The 22,047-nt window shown below is 43.6% G+C and overlaps 1 long non-coding RNA gene across 1 annotated transcript in view; it reads left to right on the top strand.

Annotated features, from left to right (window-relative positions):
• The first annotated feature begins 17,970 nt into the window (after positions 1 to 17,970).
• LOC309365448 overlaps positions 17,971 to 22,047 on the top strand; it is a 32,697-nt gene continuing 28,620 nt past the window's right edge. The window contains exon 1 of the long non-coding RNA XR_014166157.1: positions 17,971 to 18,202. This is a non-coding gene — a long non-coding RNA (uncharacterized lncRNA). The remainder of the gene's footprint in view (positions 18,203 to 22,047) is intronic.

Raw genomic sequence — 22,047 nt, 5'->3', positions numbered from 1 at the left:
ACAACCTGGAGCTCTCTGGTTCTTTTGGACCACATCAACCCATTGGACCGATGGGAGTTGCAATCCAAAACACCTGGAAGGTTGTTGCTGACGTCCACTAGAGCTCATCAATGTTTCTGTTAAGAGAAACCCTGAAAACTTTTCGAAGTTGCTTTTGGTTAAGGTAAGCGAAGGGTAGCTGGGGATCCTCTGCTGGGGACGAGAGACTGGCTCTGCTGCTTTTTGGTGGGTTTGCTATCTGCTGCTTAATGAGCGGTATTCTACTGACACGTCTCATCGGCGCAACTATTTCTGCTTGTACAAAGGAACTTTCCTCTCCTCCAGCACCCATGCATGAGCAGGGCCCTCTGCAAATCTGCTTCAGAGAGGTTTTCTTGGGGGAAACCTCTATAACAGACTTAGGGGACATGCAGAAAGGGGTAGAACATTCCATTGCAAGAGGAGAAATTCTTGCACTGCTGGAACGAGAGACTTCGTGCTGTGTTGAAACCCACCCAGTGCTTTTTTTTTCTGGGGGTGTTCAAGGATATGCAATACCGGCACCTTCCCCCATTGTTAAAAGTGTGACAATTGCTATAACAACTTCATGGTGAGTACCAGTACCTCCCCCCCCCCAAAAGAGAAAGCACTGAACCCACCTATCCTTTTGTATTCAAGGAGTTCAATAATAGAATCATAGAATTGGAAGGGACCGCAAAGACCATCTAGTCCAACCCCTTGCAGTGCAGGAATATTTTGCCCAAATTGGGACTTGAATCCATGACCCTGATATTAAGAGTGCTCTATTAAAAAATAAATAGATATTTTAACACCCATCCCCACTCTTTGGGCTCTGAGAGAATCCAAGGATTCCAGGTGCTTACACAGGTTCAGTTTTCTCAAGATGAAGGTCAATGGGGACCATGGTGTCTTTAGGATAAAAAGGGACCCCTGACCGTTAAGTCCAGTCGCGAACGACTCTGGGGTTGCAGTGCTCATCTCGCTTTACTGGCTGAGGGAGCTGGCGTTTGTCCGCAGACAGTTTTCCCGGGTCATGTGGCCCGCATGACTAAGCAGCTTCTGGCGAACCAGAGCAACGCACAGAAATGACGTTTACCTTCCCACCAGAGCGGTACCTATTTATCTACTTGCACTTTGACGTGCTTTCGAACTGCTAGGTGGGCAGAAGCAGGGACAGAGCAGCGGGAGCTCACCCTGTTGCGGGGATTCGAACTGCCAACCTTCCGATCACCTGTAGGATAGATGGCTTTAATTACATATACAGTGGTACCTCTGGTTACGAACTTAACCAGAGGTCCAGAGGTCTGTTCTTAACCTGAGGTACCACATTAGCTAATGGGACCTCCCGCTGCTGCCACGCTGCCGCTGCACAATTTCTGTTCTCATCCTGCGGCAAAGTTCTTAACCCGAGGTACTATTTCTGAGTTAGCGGAGTCTGTAACCCGAGGTGTTTGTAACCCAAGGTACCACTGCATATACAACCTGAGTGTTGGATGGCGTGGCTCACAGCACTGACCCCCCCCAATATCTTGCTTCTCCATTAGTCACAGCTTTGAGTCCAGCACAGAGCACACATGTCTCTGTGTCTCCAGCTTCCAGTCTGCTCCTGGCTCAGCTTTGGCATAACGCTCTGGCTATTGTTTACCTAAGTAGCCCTTAGGGGGAAGGCCCACCCCATTGTTTTGTGATGTTTATCTAGTCATCCAAAACCATTACCTAAACAAAGGGACTGGTTTGGCAAGCTTGCTCTCATACACCCTACCCCCACAGAGACAGAATTGCAATAACTGTAAGGGGCATCATTCAGACTGACCCCACTCCCAGCTCAAAACAATATAACTTTATTCTCTTGCATTGCTATGATATGTCTTTCAAGACAGACGGACACCACCAACAATAAAGTTTACCATTTATTTATCTATTTCGTTTGAAAACCCAAAACTGGTTTACCACACACACACACACACACACACACACACACACACACACACACCCCATAAAAGTATCAATAAAAAATATTTACAACCATAATTTAATAGGCATTATGCAGTACCTATACCAGTGCCATTTCCATTGAGTCCATTTCCCAGGTCATAGCATCCCTCTCCCTCTGCCACTAGGAGGACAGTCTGATCCTAAGTCTGGACGAAGGTCCTGGGGCTTCCTTCTTATTTTATAATTACAAATGTTCGCTACAATTCTTGCAAGAATATGTGTTGATCATTAGCGTGCATTTCACAGCAGGCAATATTTGTGATAATTTTTTCTCCCACTTCCTTTTTTTTTTTGGTAATTTGTTATGTGCCAAACTTTTCCACACAGCTCCCCGAGGGAACGGCTTCCTGCCCTTTCGCCAGTTTATTTGCTATAATAGTTTTAGCACCTGGCGACAGGTTTCCAAGAATTTTTTAGGTTTCTTTTTACAAGTTTCCTTTTATTATTTAACAAGATGACCTGCTACACAGGCATAAATTTATTCCCTGCTATGATTTCCCAAATGACTTTAGTACCAAATTCTAATAGCTTTTTAATAACTTTACGGAGCCTTTAGATATGCAAGAAACTAGTGTCTTTAGCCCGATCCCTTCCAGTATCTTCTCCTGGTGGTATTGTTATGAGTCTGGCAGTCTCGATTAGCATAAATTACCATGGGTGGAATTCCATGTTTCACTATGGCAAACGTTCCATCAGCTCAAGCATTTCTGCTCACCAGATGGAATTATCTATCTTCTCCTTTGCCCGTGCACCGTTCTGGAGGTTCTCCCAACCCCCTAGAACCAATTTGAGAGGGTCAAAGGGGTCAGCGAGGGGGAGAAAGCCCCATTGTGCTAGCAGGACTCAATGTGCTGGCTCCTGCTAGTGCAGCTGTCCATCTGAATTATTTCACTCTTACATGTTTTCTGTTGCAAATAATGAACAATATCGTTCCCTGGTGGCTGGAACTCTCTTTACTTCCATTGGAATGTGTTAAGTTGTGGGTGAGCATATCAGACGCACAGCGATTCTTCAAACAGCTCTTGTTTATTCACAGGCCCAGGACAGAACTGGGCTGAAGGGTTCAGCCAACCTGCTTATATAGAGCTCCACTACAAAGCAACAGTAACAACTTTCTGTAACTATCCAATCACTGAACGCCACTTTCAATTCCTTATTTGCATACGTGGACCTGAGTGAAAACTATCTACAGTATCCCCCTGCTGGCCCAGGGTGAGAACTTCAGTACATAACAGAATGGGATACCCAGCAAAGTTTAGAAGAGGAAAAGAGCTAGAAAGAGCTGCAGTCTGAATTGAGACAGAGACCGAGGGTATGGAAGTGAGTGAGCTAAGAGTTTAGCTGGAGTGAAAGCAGTCTAGGGAGCAGGAAAGGTCCATACTATCACTTTAGGATATCTGTTGTAGGCAATGCCCACCACCGGAGTCATTTTGCTTCCATTTGTCTCTGTGCTTATATTTGGTATAGAAGACAAACATTTTTTATTTCAATTTGTATTATTTATAGCCTGCTTTTTTTTAAAAAAAAATCATTTCCTCAAAGTGGCTTACAAACCAAAATCCTGCAAAATCAGTGAGCTGTATCCAACATGAAGCAGATCCAAGCTTTTTGCCCCCAGCCAGAACTCACCAGAACTCAGTTCCGGCACCTCTCAGGTGGGCGCCATTGCTATTATAAGAGAACATGAGAGGTGTTCATGATGAGCTCCAGCACCTCTTTTTTCTAGAAAAATAGCACTGCCTGCAGATGAACTGTAATGAATGGATGTCCATTCATTTCAGTGGGTCTACGCTAAGTAGGAGTAAAGCTGGATAGAACCCGAGGAATCCGTTTGCGCTGATAAAGTCAGGCAACTTTTTTTGTGGTAGACAGAAATTGTCATGTGCGGAAGGTTCAAAATGGGTGTCACCATGGGCGTAGTCAGGTTTTATGGGGGGGGAGGCTTTATGTTGTGGGGGGTAGAACCTAGCTGTTAGTTAAGTATTTTATTTATTTATTTGATTTAGTGAGGCAGCTGCCCCTCCCTGCCCCCCCGGCTATGCCCATGGGCCCCCCGATGTGTAGATCAGTTATGGGAGACCTTCACTCCCTGCCTTTCTCTTAAATAGAACAAATTGTGGAATAGATCTGTTTGCCTGTGTGTGAGGGTGTGGGGTCATTCGCACGCTATTTTTAATTTTGTGTGTGTGTGCATGGTATATTTTCTCCTATACCATGTACTAACATAGAACAAATCAGTCAATCAATATAAACAAAAGTATGTATAATCAGTGCTTTTTTCCTTAAAAAAATATGTTTAGGAGTACTCCCATTTTCCTACTCGTATTGAAATGTTCTCCTTGTGCCCTCCATCTTTCCCAACATCAGGATCTTTTCCTGGGAGGCTTGTCTTCTCATGAAGTGGCCAAAGTATTGGAGCCTCAGCTTCAGGATCATATTGAAATACTGCCCCTCAATGAGGCCAAACTTAGATCCACAAAATGTTTAGGGGTATGCGTACCCCTGTGTCCCTCCCCCAGAAAAAAAGCACTGCGTATAATACTAGTGAAATTTTCTGATCAGTAAATGTTTGCCAGCCACTATATTTGAAAGGGTCTACTGTGCCATAGGAACGCTGGAAACTGCCTTGTACCAAGTCCAGAGGATGTTTTAGGGTAGCATGGATGGTTCATCTGCACCGAGCGCCACGCCACAGGGGGTACCACAATGTTGCAGAATGGAGCATGCAAGAGGCCACCAAATATTAGTGTTGCACAGGGCACCACTGAAATTTTAGAGCCCTAAGTCTGCCACTGCCAAAGGGTTCAGCCAGGTGAGTACTGTCTAATTGGTTAGCAGTTGCTCTACAGAGTTTTAGACAAGGAGTCTCTCCTATCCCAATCTGGAGATGCTGAGGATTGAACCGGTGACCTTCTTCATGCAAGGCAGATGCTCTAGCTACTGAGCTATGGCCCTGCCCATCCGTGAGCCTGAGCTGCCTGCTCGACCACTTAGGCGTGTCTTCTTCCATTTCCCCTGCTGTGGTTTCCATAGCCCAAGCCCTGCTCTCAATCACAACAAAGCGTTGTGCCGAACGCTATTAAAATGACACAAGACGTTGCTCGACGATAAATTAATGCATCAAAACTCTGAAACAGATAATTAACTCGATCACAACGGAGTAAGCAATAAACTATTAGTGGTGCAATAATATCACATCCATCACAACTTGTCATCTCTCCAATTGCAGGGTGTAATTTCCATGAGATTCACTGGGATAAGCCCCCCCCGCCTCCACGTGCAAAATTACCTTCGATATTGAAAAGGCCCGAGGCAGGTGAATAATATGCAATTAAAAAAAGCTAAAAGCTGTTCTCTGTGCATTCTCATTAGAGGTCCCATCCTGTTCCCTTTGGAGACAGAAGCTCTGTTCAAGTCATAGAATCAGATGGTTGTCGAGTTGGAAGGAATCACTGCTAAAGAATCCCTGACTGATGACCCCCCAGCCTTTGCTTCAAAACCGCCTGTGAAGGAGAGTCCACCACTTTCTGAGGGAGTCCGTTCCACAGTCAAACAGCTCTTACCATCAGAATGCTCCCCCTAATGTTAATGGTTCGGGTCATTGGAGCAGCAAAAAACATGCTTCCTCCATCTTCCATGGGACAGCGCTTCAAATATTTGAAGGTGGCTATATCTCCTCTCAGCCCAGAGCTGGCCCACCCATGAGGCAAGGTGAGGTGTCTGCCTCAGGCAGCAACATGATGTTACGATATTTCGTCCCACCTTAACAGACATGTGGAGTTGTTGTATGTCACATGTCTGTTTACATTCCAGCACAGCCTGCTGGGAACTTCCGTTTGTGTATAGCTTTTGTTTATGCTGTTTGCTTGGGACGCGAAGGGGAGCAGACATGTTTTTCCTTTGTCCTGATGCTGAATAAAATGCCTGTAAATACGCTTTACACAGCCTCTAATCTGCCCTTTGGTTGTGAAGAGTTCTTATCTCTGCTGGCTTGCGTGCTCAGCTTCTGAAGGCTTTAGAAGCTCGGGTCTGGGGCCTGGCAATTGCCCCCATTTCCTTGGACGCATCCCAACACTTCCATCGTGGCAGCAGATCCCAATATTGATCTTTCTTCCCCTCTTGCTCCTGATGTAGATCTTCCCTCATTCCTTCTTCCCTGGCAGGGAGTGGGGTGTCATTGTGGGGTCCTCTTCAGGTGCTAAAATGTCTTGGACCAGCCCTGTCTCAGTCTCTTCTTTTCCAGGCTAAACATACCCAACTTTAACATATATATAGTGGTACCTTGTTTCTCAAACTTAATCCATTCCAGGAGTCCGTTTGACTCCCAAAACCGTTCGAAAACCAAGGCACGGCTTCCAATTGGAGGCAGGAACTTCTTGCACTCAAGCGGAAGCCAGGTTGGATGTTTGGCTTCCAAAATGTGTTTGCAAACCGGAACAGTTACTTCCAGGTTTGCGGCATTCAGGAGCCGATTTGTTCGGGAGCCAAGTCGTTTGAGAACCAAAGTACCACTGTAAAGTTAATTCCCTTTAACATTTATTTTTCGCTAGTGACCTCATACCAGGTGTTGTTTGGGAATTCTAAGAAACTAAAAAGATCAGTGCAGTTTTGAAATAAATCTGTGGCTGAAATTAATGCACCTTTGACTGAGTCTGCCCACCATCTTGATTCAAAATGGCGTCCACTTGTATCCAACCATAGACAAAAATCTTATCCTTGATCTCAGGAACCATCATGCCAAATTTGGGCACGATCACTTAAAGCGATGTCCACATGCCTGGCTAGCAAAACAGCTTTCCAAAAATATATAGTAGATGATTAAGTACTTTGTAAAAACAGCAGATGGTAGGCGCCATTTCCCCCTCGCAGACAGAAAGGAGCGCCTCATTTAAGATGGTGCCTGCAGTGACACAGGCACGCAACTTCTCAGCGCAGCCGACGTCTCCCCTCCCAAACTGCTGTTTTGCTCTTACGCAAATATATGCAAACGTTAAGCGATTAATGGGTTCAACACGATGAATCTGTTAAGATTTCCCTGAGCTGGATGACAGAGCTGCTTTTAAAATAACGGCAATAATAGTAATAATGAGTGTGAGCAGGATTTTTTTTTTTTAAAAAAAGAGTCGGGGCTGCAAACGTTTAAAATAAACAAATCTATTTGGTAGCCGTCTTTGAAGACGGCTTGAATGAAGATGCAGAATTCTGCAAGGGATTTTGTGGCAGTGCTATAAGGAAGGTGGGGGGGGGAAAGCCCCCAACCCACTAACTCATGCCACTTGGCTGCCTGTGCTGGGGACGTTAATTGACAGACAGTTCACCAAAGGTCCGCCTGCTGTCCTCAGAACTGCGATAATTAATGCTCCTTCCTGGGCTGAGTGTGAAGATGCTCCATTATGGAAAGGAACAGCATTTAGCCCCCTCCTCTGCACACTTTCGCAATTGGCAAAACAGAAGTATTAATTGAGCTAAAGGACGAGGCGCATTAGCAAGCTGATTACGCATTCAACAGGCTTTGCCACAACGTGGCGCAAATGGCTTTTCGCATTAAGGTTTATCGCCCAAAACAAAACAAAACCCACACCAACGACACCCCACAATGTTTCAGGGGGACGATGAGAGTGGAAATGTGTTCCCAAGACTGCCTTGTGGGCAAAACAGAGCCGGGAAGAGATGGGGCTGCAAACTCCCTGTACGTATAGATCATAGGAGACGAGCCAGGGTTGCAAATGATGATGCAGGCAATGGAGAATAAAAGGAAAGATGAGACTAGTGTTCTTAAACAGCCAAGATAACAGTATTGGGGCATTGCCTGTAGGTGGTGCTGTTGTGTAGCGCATGGCCTTGCTAGCATAATAATTCCCCTGGCCATAATGTGCTATGGGAGGAGGAAAAACTGCCACTGCTTTTGCCATGAGAGAGGAAGGAAGGGGGGTGGACTCAGTCCACACACGTTTTTAAAGCTCACAATACAGGGTCCTCATCAAACTCACTAGCAATTTACTTTTATTATTTCTTCGCAGGTCCCTGGAACCAAAGGATGATGCACACACTAAGTGTTTAAGAGGAGGGTAATTATTCCACATTAGCCAGATTCACAGAGTATAGACACAGAAAATAAGCACCCACTGATTATCCCGAATGTGGCATTTGTAACATTTTTCAAATGCAGTAATTAGACCTATTCTAGAAAATTAGTTTTGGTTGCACTTTGTCAAAGCCTCATTCATCACCCACTACTTATTATATACCATGCTATTGCCCAAAAGGTTATATTTCGTGCTACAGACTGGATGTTCAAAATATGCAGGTGGAACATTTGTGCCTGGGAGGGCAACAGAGAGGATGCTTTTCATAACAGGATGGCATAATAGAATTGTAGGGTTGGAAGGAATCCCAAAGGTCATCTAGCCCAACCCCGAGCAACGTAGGAATCAGAATTCCTGACAGATGACCATCCAACCTCCGCTTAAGAACCTCCAACGAAGGAGAGTCCACCACCTTCCAAGGGAGCCTGTCAAACACCAATTACCATCAAAACATTCTTCATAATGTACACATGGAATTTCCTTTCTTTTAATTCGAATCCTTTGGCTTGGGGTTCCTACCCTCCGGAGCAGCAGAAAACAAGCTTGCTCCGTCTTTCACGATCTCTCCATCTTCTTGAGAAGCTGGCACCTCTTCCAAGGGCATTGCATCCCTTTCCCCACTAAATATTTTCAAGAAAAGTTTGGAGAAGCATTTGGGAAGGGACACCAAGAGGATGAAATGCTTCAGGTCTGCATCCCCCCCCCCCTTTTAAAAAAAATACTGCATTCCCCTGCACGTTTGCTGAACTCGGCCTACAAGATGGTCCACCATCTTCGGAACGTTTTCTGAACACATGCCTGGGAATTAAACTGACACGTGTACGGTCCTTTGCAAATTACAAGGGGATATATTATCTCCATGCCACTTTCTAGAATAACTCCCTAAGGACACAAATCAAGAAAACAGCAAGGCTAAGACCACAGCCGTTTGTCTAAGCAACAGTTTTAGTTTTTTGCTGTGCAGAGGAAGCAGGATCGGGCTGAGGAGAGCTAACAGCGAAGTAGCTTGGCATCACTGTGTACGGTCCACAGCAGCTTAATTTCCATTTGCTCTTTTGACAGCTATAACACTTGCTATCTATTTTCCATCGTCAGCCATCATCCCCAGTACCAGGCTATTGATGGCAAAAAAGGGGGGGGGGGGAGAAGCTCTGAAGTGCTGGTCTGCATTCAGATGTCCCCAGACCCTTAGTGTGTGTTCACAGACTCTGGCTTGGGAAGGTGGGCCAGTCGTAGTAGGCCCCCCACACAAAAGGAGTGCCCCACCACTGTGACTCTTTCAGTCTTGCTGCAAATGTGAGAGGAAAAATAACCTTCTTGCCACCTTCCTGTTCCCCATTCCAGCTGGTATTTGAAAGCAGTTAAGCAGGGCTGGCCCTACTATTAGGCAAAGTGAGACAGTTGCCTCAGGCAGCAGGAGATGGAGGGCAAGGGGCAGTGGATAGGCCCTGGAGGTCAGGACTGGGTGCTCTGCAGTCTGTCCCATGACCCTTAAGTGTGGGACGATTGATTCTCTCTTTTTTTTACCCTGTATTTTTTACTTTTCCTCCCCCTAAGTTAGCCTGTGGACTACAAGATGCCTAGCCCTCTTCCTATTTGTGAACCCTATACATACATACATACATACATACATACATACATACATACATACATACATACATACAGTGGTACCTCAGGTTAAGTACTTAATTCGTTCCGGAGGTCTGTACTTAACCTGAAACTGTTCTTAACCTGAAGCACCACTTCAGCTAATGGGGCCTCCTGCTGCTGCCGCACCGCCAGAGCCCAATTTCTGTTCTTATCCTGAAGCAAAGTTCTTAACCTGAAGCACTATTTCTGGGTTAGCGGAGTCTGTAACCTGAAGCGCATGTAACCTGAAGCATATGTAACCCGAGGTACCACTATACATAATTTTATTTGTAGGCCACCTTTCTACAGTTCAAGCCATGCTCAAGGTGGCTTACAATATGAAAAACATACACAACTTTAACATAACAAAAGTCATATTGAACATTACAAAATACACAACCAAACTGAACAATTTCCGCATAAATCGCAACAAATCAAAATACAACAATCAACAGAAACATCCCAAAACAAAATCCACTAAACCCTGCACCCCAGCCCAAGAGTCCGTTCAGGAGCCTCAGATTTTGTAGCTGGAGTCAGTCAAGGCCTCGCCCGCCCGGGCCAGGTGGGAAAAGGCCTGCAAGGCAGAGAGCAGGTCTTCCAGGATTCACAGCCAAGGTGGTTTCTGGCCTCTTTGGCAACCTCAGCTTTTGCAGGTGGAGTCAGTCCAGGCCCAGCAATGGCATTCAGAAGTATACTGCCTCCAACAGTGGAGGAAAAACTCAGCCATCATGGCTAGCTGCCACTGATAGCCTTAAGGTGTGTGAAGGATAAAGGGGTCACTTCTGGAACTGTGACTGTCACTTGAGGCTCAAGTGGCTTTGGCGAGATGAAGTCCCTTCCATCAGCTTTGGCTGGTGGCCCAGCTACACCCCTATCTGGGAAGATATTGCCTCACTTCTGTTGTCTACACACACACACACACACTGCATTTTAGGTTGGTTTACCCTTGTATTTAATGTTCATTTTTGTAAGTCACTAATAAATATAACAAAACAAGCAAACAGATAAAATAAGGGTGTTGAAGTAAGATTCAGCTCCAGTCAGCTTCTGTATGTGGAATCTGCGGTGTCTATTGAAAGCGGTTCATGTGTACACCTTAAAATGTAAATCGGCCCCTCTCCGTGGGTCTAAAATGGACAAATCTTTACTGTTGACTGTTACAGTGCTTCCAAAACACTGAGGGAAGTCGTTGTGGTGAGGTGTCGCCTTAGGGATGACCAGCTTTCTCTCAAGCGCACAGGATGGGTGCGTTTGCATCTTATTTCCTTGCCCCTCGCCTCACGGGAGATATAGCGATGTCCCTCAGAGAATTATTCCGCGCACAGGCAGGATAAATATTGTAAGACACTGTTCATATTTTAGAAGTCTTACATAAGAGCTAAAAATAGAACGCAGGCTCCAAGGAAGAACAGCTTCGCAAAGGGCCTTATATTGGCAAGAAAATCTTTGAGGAACATCCTGAGACCAAACTCTGGACTTCGTTCAACAGTTGGAGGTCAGGTAGGGTGAGCTCCTACCCATAAACACACACACACACACACGCACGCACGTGCACACACACACACAGATGCTGCTTTCACAGCATACATTTGAAACACATTAAAACAACACACACACTCAAAAGTCCTGGGAATCGTAGTTTGTCATGGGTGCTGAGATTCTCAGGTGTGCATGCGCATGCTTTAAATTTAGGGTGCGTACACAACCTTTGTGACAGTCCTGAAAATGTAGTGGTCGGGCATGTTTTGACATTTTGTCTCCTTCAGTGGCTCAACAATTCTTGTTTAAGACGGAAATAAATACAACCCTTGTTGTTGTTTAGTCATTTAGTCGTGTCCGACTCTTCGTGACCCCATGGACCAGAGCACGCCAGGCACTCCTGTCTTCCACTGCCTCCTGCAGTTTGATCAAACTCATGCTGGTAGCTTCGAGAACACTGTCCAACCATCTTGTCCTCTGTCGTCCCCTTCTCCTTGTGCCCTCAATCTTTCCGAACATCAGGGTCTTTTCCAGGGAGTCTTCTCTTCTCATGAGGTGGCCAAAGTATTGGAGCCTCAGCTTCAGGATCTGTCCTTCCAGTGAGCACTCAGGACTGATTTCCTTCAGAATGGATAGGTTTGATCTTCTTGCAGTCCACGGGACTCTCAAAAGTCTCCTCCAGCACCATACAACCCTATGCATTTCAATTTTCCCCCCAAGGAATATTATTTTGTTTTAGATAATAATTATTGGGCCACTGAAGAAGACTAAATGTTGAGACGCGCTCAGCCGTATTTTCTTAATTAAGTTAAGACGCGCTCAGCCGTATTTTCTTAAGTTCAGAGGATACCCAGAGGATTACACATTCAAAAAGCTCCAACTTTGTTTTCCAATAATGAAGAATTTAAAATTAAATGGATGTCTATTCTAAATAGATGCTCTTTTGACCTGATGACTTTAATCACAGAATTTGCAATTAAAGAGACTGAACGTCTGGATAAAGAAGTTGGTGGAATCACTGAGGAACTACATAAACAATTCGATTTGGAGACATTTGAATCTAAATTTAAACAATTACAAGCAGAACTTAAGAATTATTCGGACAATATAAAAATTGAGAAACTAAGGAAGTTTGAACGTGATCGTAGGGATTACGAATCAGACCACGTTTTCCCATGGATGCAGAAATCCACGAACATTAGTACCCGACCTAGATCAACAACCGAATTTTCATCCAGCAGTGCTGAATCTTCCGAACAGAGCGATTCACAGGAACAAATGCCACATAGACAGCCAAGACAACCCAGACAATTTAGACAATATGATTTACGTCCACATACCACTGATCATTCTAAACAACAGGGTTTTCCCAAGCGCCGCAATCAACAACGGCGTCTAGTTGTAAATTTATCCAAGCGCACTCTAACCCATGAAGAAGAGAGAATTTTAAATCTTGGACTGGGATTTGTTCCCACACCTAAATATAATGCGTTCCAAACAAGGGTGGACATCTTCAAACTTGTACGTCTTGTTAAACTAAGGTGCCATTTTGGCAATTTTCAGACTACACCAACTCAATTTCGTGTTCACTCATCTTTTAACCCGCACGTCGATAATGCCCGCCTGAATGCATTCTATCAGGTTCTACTAGAAGACATTAACAAAATAGAAAAGAGAAGACCACCTCCACACAAAAGGAATTTTACCGCACAAGATAGAGAAATCATTGCCAGCCTTCAATCGGATGAGAATATTGTGATAAAACCAGCAGATAAGGGCGGAGCCATAGTTATTATGAATACTCAGGACTATACTGCAGAGGTAAATGTTGTTGTTGTTGTTTAGTCGTTTAGTCGTGTCCGACTCTTCGTGACCCCATGGACCAGAGAACGCCAGGCACCTCTGTCCTCCACTGCCTCCCGCAGTGGTAAATAGACAATTGCAAAATAGCAATTTTTATAAACCATTGCCCAAGGACCCTACCGACGATGTATCCAGAATAATCAGGACCACCTTATCGGAAGGCATATCTTTTGGAAACCTCGACAAAAAAACAACTGAATTTTTATTCAATAAATATCCACGTACCCCAGTATTTTACATACTTCCAAAAATTCACAAATCACTCAATGCTCCACCAGGCAGACCGATTGTCTCAGGTAATGACTCTCTCTTGGAACCCCTTTGTCAGTATATGGAATATTATTTGCACCCATTCGCCATCGACACTCCGTCTTACATTTTGGATACGAAAACATTTATTGGACACATTGAGAACACTACTATACCAAAGGAGGCTTCCCTTGTCACCCTGGATGTCGAGTCTCTGTATACAAATGTCCCGTTACCTGAAGTCAGGACGATTATAGAAACACTTTTGGATTCCAGACCCACGAGAGAACCTCCAACACATTTTTTGCTCGACATCCTGGATATCATTTTGGACCATAACTTTTTTCGTTACTTAAAACAGTTCTATCTGCAAATCAAAGGCGTAGCGATGGGCTCTTCCTGTGCCCCTTCTATTGCGAATATTTACATGATACACTTTGAAAAAACTTTCATCCTTCATGATAACAATCCTTTCAGATCTAAAATAATCAAGTACTATCGGTTTATAGATGATTTATTCTTCGTTATACAGGATCAAGACACAGCAGTACAATTCCTTCAATGGATCAATGACCAAGATCCAAATATACGACTGTCTGGGACCATACATGACACATCAGTTAATTTTCTGGATGTCACAGTCTTTAAAGATCACTCTCAACAACTTAAGATCCGCCCATACCATAAACCGACCGATCGAAATTCATTACTACACGCTTCATCCTTTCACGCCCCACATTTATTGAACAACTTACCATATGGACAGTATTTAAGACTAAAAAGAAATGCATCGTTCCAACATGACTATAAAATAGCGGCCTATCAGCTTACACAGTCTTTACTACAACGAGGATACACATCACGGACTCTTGCTGCAGCTCAAGATAGAGCGGAAGTGAAGAACAGGAAAGACCTTCTTGCTATAAAAACATCGGATAAATCCAGAGAAGATCGTATTTGCACATCACTGCAATTTACACCATATACTTCTAGCATCAAGAAACTCATATATAAACATTGGCATTTGTTATCCAACATTCCAGGATGTCAAAAACCACCTATAATTGGTCTAAAAAAAACCAAATCACTGAGGAATTATTTGGTGAAATCGGACCAACTTACATACCCGGAAGCATCAACTAAAGGTCACTACAAATGTGGTAGTTGCAATGTATGCAAATACGCACTACAAGTAAAGGAGTTTGCCAACATACAGACCGGCTTCAAGTTTCAGATTGAACATTTTAGTAACTGTAACACGAAGAATAGCGTGTACGCATGGATGTGCCCATGCCACAAGATATATATAGGCAAAAGCACCAGACCAATTAAACTACGCATAAACGAACATTGATCACGGATCCGCAACAGAGTGCTAGAAGCCCCAATGGTGGAACATTATATACAGCAAAAACATACGGAGGATGATTTTGTCTTCTTCATTATCTGGAAACCAAAAGTAGATTCATATACCAGGAGAAACATTGATAGACTATTGTTACAACAGGAAGCACGATATATTCATTTGTTTGAAACGATGTCCCCCAAGGGCTTGAATGAACATCAAGACTACAATTCTTTTCTTTAAAAAACCACTACAGACGACCTTGGACTTTATATCTTTTCTCTGTTTACACCTTTAAGAAGGGAGAGCCTATCCTCCTCCCCCACAGACACACATATAAGACAATGATCTCACTCCCCAATAGAAAACGCACAGAGAAACGCCAGAAGATTTGGATTCATTTATCTAAGGTGAGAAAACACTCATCTGATGTCCGTTTTGCACAAACAATTTGACTGGAAATAATAACTCTTGTAAATTCTCATTTCTAGACGTATGTTGGAAAAAGAAACATCAAAGAATTGAATGATACAAACTTCCAACAGATTTATATTCCTTAAAAAATCGAGGTATGGAACCAAATATCATGATATGCATTAATACACTTTAGAATGTATATACTTCATTATATTTATGATTTAGGGTATTGGAGAACCTTGATTTATTTTGACTTATTTTGACATATTATTTGATATTACCAGCTGAAGAAGGCGCTTACTCCGAAACAGGGCCCTGTCCTGGTCACCACTACTGAGTCGTACATCTGATTCATACTTCGGATACTTCTTTTTGGCCCTATTTGATTCTTTATTCTGATTTTATATAATATGGATTCTTTTTGACTGCCATTGAGAATTGTATGAAACTATTGTTGTGTACTGGTATTTTATGTACCTTTATACTATATCACTGCATATTTGAAACAACATTATTTCTGTATGTAAACATTGTGTTGAAATTTACTATTATTTTAAAACTGTCATACTTATACGTTGTGTTTAAATTTACTATTAGTTTAAAACTGTGATTCTTAGCAGAATATACACGTTTTTCTTTTCAACTCTCGAGTAGGAATTATTCCTTATATTGAAACTTTTGGCCAGAGCTCTTGGTATATCCTTTTAGTGTATTTTCTTAATTGGCAGTTACTTGCAAGGGATAAGAAGTGCTTTCCTTCTACTTCTGTTCATTTAAACTGTTCATTTTATGGAATATCAAAAATCCACATTTATACAAGGCCTAAAGCATGTCACCCTCACAGAGACATCTTTGAGAGGATTGTTACTCACCCTGTACTAGGGTGCAGCGCCAAGAAGGAGGGCATATGCATGTTGTAATTCCAATGCGCAGACACCAACTTAGAAATAATTACTATCCTTTGAACATAAATATATTACATGTCACTGTTGTGGGGTGTTAGAAGTGGGTCTGAGACCCTCAAAATAAAATCTGAACAAAATCAGTGAAGCAGCAAAGAGTTTATTGAATACAATACATTTTTGCAAGAGTGGGTGTCCAGAAAGTAAGCACACCCAAGAATTAACAAATCATAAGCTTTTATTCTCTATACCGAATGCAAGTTCCCTCCCTTGTCTCCCCATTGGCTGGGGCACAACAAGGTTTACAGCCTATCATGACCGCCTAGTTACCCTATGCAATTATTTGCTAAGCCAAACAAAAATAATACCTGGAAATAATGTGAATTAATTTCTATACTTCCCGGTGCTTCATCTTGACCACCAGCAGGTGCCAGCAAGTTCTATGATTGCTGGCGCCTGCTAATCGAAACTTTCTAAAATTATCTAGCGCTACAGCCAGCCTTGTAGTCCATGGAAGAAGAAAAGCTACATTTTGCCTGAAGGAGGCTAGTATCTATGGCCTTGATCAAGGCAACATTATGCCTTAGAACTGTCTAATAATTGCGGTCCTTGTGGCTTTTATATGAAAGAACATTTCATTTCTTTTGCAGTCCATTTTCTTACGTTTTTGCACATTGACTCAAGCGATAAAGCCTAACCACCAGTGGGTGAAAATGAGTTCCGTATCAGTCAAAGCATACAATGGAAGCATACAATAAACAGCAAAACAGCCCTACCTATGAGTATCCTAACCACAGACTGTACTAAAGATACGCCCTATAACTAAGTCCGTGATTACCTAGCCGTTTGCAAGCTCATGGCTTTTCTTTTTGAAAAAGCAACATTTATTATTCCTCACATGGGGTCTGTGGGTGACTGTGACCAATTTTCCTTCTCCTCGCCTGCTGCCCAGGTGCTAACTGTTGACGTGGAACTTCAAGGCTCCCACACTCTCCCTTCTTAACAGTTCTTTATATTTAAAACCAGACTGGTACGTGGCAGCTCCTCAAATACAGGACATGTTCAACTAGAGGACTATTCCCTGTAAAATGGGACATGTGGCCATGCTACCTAGATCCCCAGAGCTGAGGGCCAGTTGCGGCCCTCCAGGCTTCCCCATGTGGCCCTCAGAACTTTTCGCCAGACCACGCTCCTTACAGGCCTCGCTTCTTGGAAGTGTTTCTGCCTTGCAATAATGTGCCCGTCAACTTGAATAAGGCTTCTTGCTTGTCAGGAGGGAGGTGGATGTGTGGCGGATGTGTGGAAACAGGACTACTATACAAAGGAAAAAATGTGCATTCTCTACCCAACACTGATACATGTCCCGCAGAAGGGTTTCCAGAGGGGAATGTGGCACTAGGACTTAAGAGATGTTCTCCACCTTTGACTTAGAAGGTGCCTAGGGTAACGTCTTTAGTGGGCGATGGGCAGTAGGTACCATCTACGTGGCATCTTTCTTTCTTTATCCATTTCCTTTTAAACCTGCCCTGTCCTCAGAAAGACCAACACGCCTACTTACCCACATTGCCCTAAGCACTGCTTGAGTGGGGAGCAGGTGTTTATTGGCTATTTTAAAATGAGGCTGCATTTTAAATTGCATTTTAACATGTATTTTAAATTGGCCCCCCCTCTTTTTCCCCTATTATGTTTTAACTGTGATTTACTGTTACTTTATTGGTGTTAGTCATCCTGAGCCCGGCACTGGCCGAGGAGGGCGGGGTATAAATAAAATTTATTATTATTATTATTATTATTATTATTATTATTATTATTATTATTATTATTATCTGCCTGATTCCCTCCTCTTGCTTGCAGTCATGAGGGCCATCACCTCCAATGAAAATAGGAACAGCCATAATAATAATAATAATAATAATAATAATCTCCAGGGACTATCCCTAGAGAATAGGGACACTTTGGGGGGGATCTGGGGGGTTCCTGGCTGCTCCTTACAGCCCTGCAATCTACCTACACCACCATTGCAAGCTTTGCCTCAGCCACGAGGAGCCCTTCCTCAGCAACAGCAAATTTGGGGTGAAGATGGAGTCAGTACACTAACTAAAGCTCCCTCATGGCAGCCACCACTCTTACAGCTGGGCGAGTAATGCGCAAATGAGAGGACAGAAAGGACTCAGCACCACTCAGGCGCTTCCTCGGCGAAGGAGCGGAGGCATCGTTACGAAACCAGTGCCGATGTAAGTTATTATTAATGCTCACCCAGGATGTTTCTACACCTATTATCATCACATTAGTCAATTTGTTACTTTAAGCACTAGCCGTGATTTTATTACAAGGTGGAAAAGATAAAAGCGCAACACCAGATCGGCCTAATTAATGGCCGGGGTGGGGATGATGGGGAGGCGAGAATGACAAGAGAAAGGAAAACCGTCAGCCGATTTCTGAAGGCTACGTTCTGAACAGCGTTGCTGAAGGCCTGTAGCCCTTTCGCTTTGCTTGGTGTGTCTGATAAGATTGCAAAAGAAGAGTCAGGTTACTCGGCCCATGAAAGGGATAGATGTAAAAGGAATTATTGCCCAGAGCAGCATTAATGAAATGGCTGGGGGAGGCAGCCCCAGGCCTCAACCTGCTTCCTGGAAGCAAGAACTTGCTTGAGACCCACTTGGAGCTACACTTCTACAGTGGTACCTCAGGTTAAGTACTTAATTCGTTCCGGAGGTCTGTTCTTAACCTGAAACTGTTCTTAACCTGAAGCACCACTTTAGCTAATGGGGCCTCCCGCTGCTGCCACGCCACCAGAGCACAATTTCCGTTCTCATCCTGAAGCAAAGTTCTTAACCTGAAGCACTATTTCTGGGTTAGCGGAGTCTGTAATCTGAAGCGTATGTAACCTGAAGCGTATGTAACCCGAGGTACCACTGTACTCCCATTTGTGTTCGAAAGGTCACTGAATGTCGCGCTGAGATCGTGGCGGCAGGCATCTGACACCTCTTCCTCTCTAAAGGCTTATGAGGTGCAGGGTGTGTTGGTGTCAATGCAGAATGGAAGTCACCAACCCTGTGAGGCCCATGGGAGCATTTCGACTTTTGAGCAAGTGCTGCGGGTGCCACATAGGAACATTGGTCCATCTGGCTTAGTTTTGTCTACACTGGCTGACTCCAGGGATTCAGACAGGGAGTGTGCTCCTGAAGTTTAGGACTACAACTCCCATCAGCCCCAATCGCCATGAACAATGGGCAGGGATGATGGGAGTTGTAGGCCACAACATCAGCAAAGCGCCATCTTGCTACTCCGGATCTAGAAATCATATGGTTGGGTTTTTCATAAGAGATACAGTGGTACCTCGGGTTACATACGCTTCAGGTTACAGACTCCGCTAACCCAGAAATAGTGCTTCAGGTTAAGAACTTTGCTTCAGGATAAGAACAGAAATCTTGGTCCGGTGGCGCAGCGGCAGCATGAGGCCCCATTAGCTAAAGTGGTGCTTCAGGTTAAGAACAGTTTCAGGTTAAGAATGGACCTCCGGAATGAATTAAATACTTAACCTGACGTACCACTGTTGTTTTTTAAAAGAGAAGAGTGTTTCCTTGGTTTGTTTTAGTGTTTGTTTTCCATGATCCTTGGATGTTGAGTCGTTGGGCTCAGTAGCACTATTCTTTGCATCCTGCTAACTGGAGCAGATAGCCACATTAATAACAGTCATTTTCAGACACTTGTGTGACAAGAAGGAAAGTTTATAGTGGCCATATTTAATGTGCTCTGAGAGAAATATTCCATGCCTGTATATATGAACATCAGACTTCACAAACCTTTGGGATCCTGGATGAAGGTTGAGATAGGATCAATGGGGTTACTCTTGCCTCATTGGTGATGCTTTCTGCACCTTTATTTATTTATAAAATATCTATATGCCACTATATACCATATCTATATATTACTTCCCAGGGTACATCTTCAGGATTTAGGTCCCTCTCAAGAATTTAAGAAGTTAATAATATAATAATAATAATTTATTATTTATACCCCGCCCATCTGGCTGAGTTTCCCCAGCCACTCTGGGCGGCTCCCAATCAGTATTAAAAACAATACAAATCTCTCAATGGGAAGTTGGATAAATTCTGTAAAGTGCTTTGTGGTTTTTGCTACAATCAAGCGGTGTGTAAATTTTATTAAATACATAAACAAGTTCCAGCATTGCTGGGTGTTGGGCTAAATGACCATAGGGACCCTTTGTAACTCTGCATTTCTATGATTCTATGATTAAATAAATGAATGCACTTAAAACATTAAGGAACCATACAGCTTGCCATTTCACATCCTAGCAAGGCTAATTGTGAACTGCTAACAATGCATTGAAGAGAGAGCATTGGTTTGTTTGTTATTATGTTATGTATTTTTGTGTTTTTATGCTGTGAGTTAAACCACAGAGCCTAGGACTTGCTGATCAGAAGGTCAGCGGTTCGAATCCCCGCGACGGGGTGAGCTCCCGTTGCTCGGTCCCAGCTCCTGCCAACCTAGCAGTTCGAAAGCACCTCAAAGTGCAAGTAGATAAATAGGTACTGCTCTGGTGGGAAGGTAAACGGCGTTTCCGTGTGCTGCTCTGGTTCGCCAGAAGCGGCTTAGCCATGCTGGCCCACATGACCAGGGAAGCTGTACGCCGGCTCCCTCGGCCAATAAAGGGAGATGAGCACCGCAACCCCATAGTCGGTCACAACTGGACCTAATGGTCAGGGGTCCCTTTAACTTTATACTGGAAACCACTCTGGGATTCTCGGATGAAAGGTGATATATATAAATTAATTAAATAAATTTCATTCTCATTCACACCCACTCACCCCTAGTTAGCAGCCAAATACTTCCACAAAGCAGGCCCTATATTTATTTAGCCCAAACCCAAACAGATGTTTTACCTCAGACAAATCACTTTCTGGCGAATGAATCAGGAAACCACGCTCTTTTCACATTTCTCTGATGGCCATCTTTCCCTCTACTGCGAAAACTTTAAAAATGCCATATAAGTGAAGTAGAGCATCACAAATCTAATTAATTGTTGGAACTTTCCTTTTTCTTTTAAGAGAGAAGTTTTGTTAAAAACGATTCTGGAGATGAAAGAATTTCTGAATGGCTAAGAACACAAAAACATCCCCACCCAGAGCAGCTTCTTTTAAGCCATTAAAAGATATTTAGATGAGCTCTGAGTTATTCATGTCGAGCACCATGGGGCCTTATTACAAACATGGCTTGTTTTGCCCAGTGAAGACCACCCGTGAGCGGCTGCTGGCACTTAATTGAACCCCCTGCCTCCCAGTCCTTTGAAGATCATGTCAAGAAAATGAAATTTCGTCCTCTTCCCCACCTACTCTTCTTTTCCCACCCCCTCATTTGTGCCTAAATGTAACATGCTACATCGCCTGGGCTGAATCAACCGGCAGATTTATAACTGAGATCCGGGAAAGAAAGAGGCTAGGTAATTTGCTGGGGTAGCTCAGTTCCTTCCTAAGGGACCCACAGGCAGCGATGGGGACTTCTCCTGTGACTCTCTGAGCTGAGCAAATGGGCTCCTCTTGCTCCTGCTGCTGTTAAGCTATTTTTTCACCTCCCACATTCAATATTCCATTGGGGGGTGAGAACACTGGTTACACATTCGTTCTGCTACACACTTCCCCCAAAGTCAATGCTAAAAGCTTCCATTCTGCAAATAACAAGAACAACTCCCTGCATGGAAGCTCCACTGTTCTTGATTCTCATGCTTCTGCTTAAGGGTGGCAAAAGGCGGAAAGAAACCTGTCACCCTCACTCAAGGAAGGAGACAGTGTAGTCTCCCAGATGTTGGCTGCTTACAGTTGCCATCATCCCTCCCCAGAGATTATGAGGTTCTCTGGGGCTGATGAAGGTTGGAGTCCAACAACATCCGGATGCCAATAATAATAATAATAATAATAATAATAATAATAATAATAATAATAATAATATTTTTTATACCCCGCCCATCTGACTGGGTTTCCCCAGAAACTCTGGGCGGCTTCCAACAAATTATTAAAATACAATAGTCTGTCCAACATTAAAAGCTTCCCTAAACCAG

The sequence above is a fragment of the Podarcis melisellensis genome (assembly GCF_964234715.1).
Source record: "Podarcis melisellensis genome assembly, chromosome: 2".
Taxonomy (NCBI): domain Eukaryota; kingdom Metazoa; phylum Chordata; class Lepidosauria; order Squamata; family Lacertidae; genus Podarcis; species Podarcis melisellensis.
This window is presented reverse-complemented; position numbering and strand designations above follow the sequence as displayed.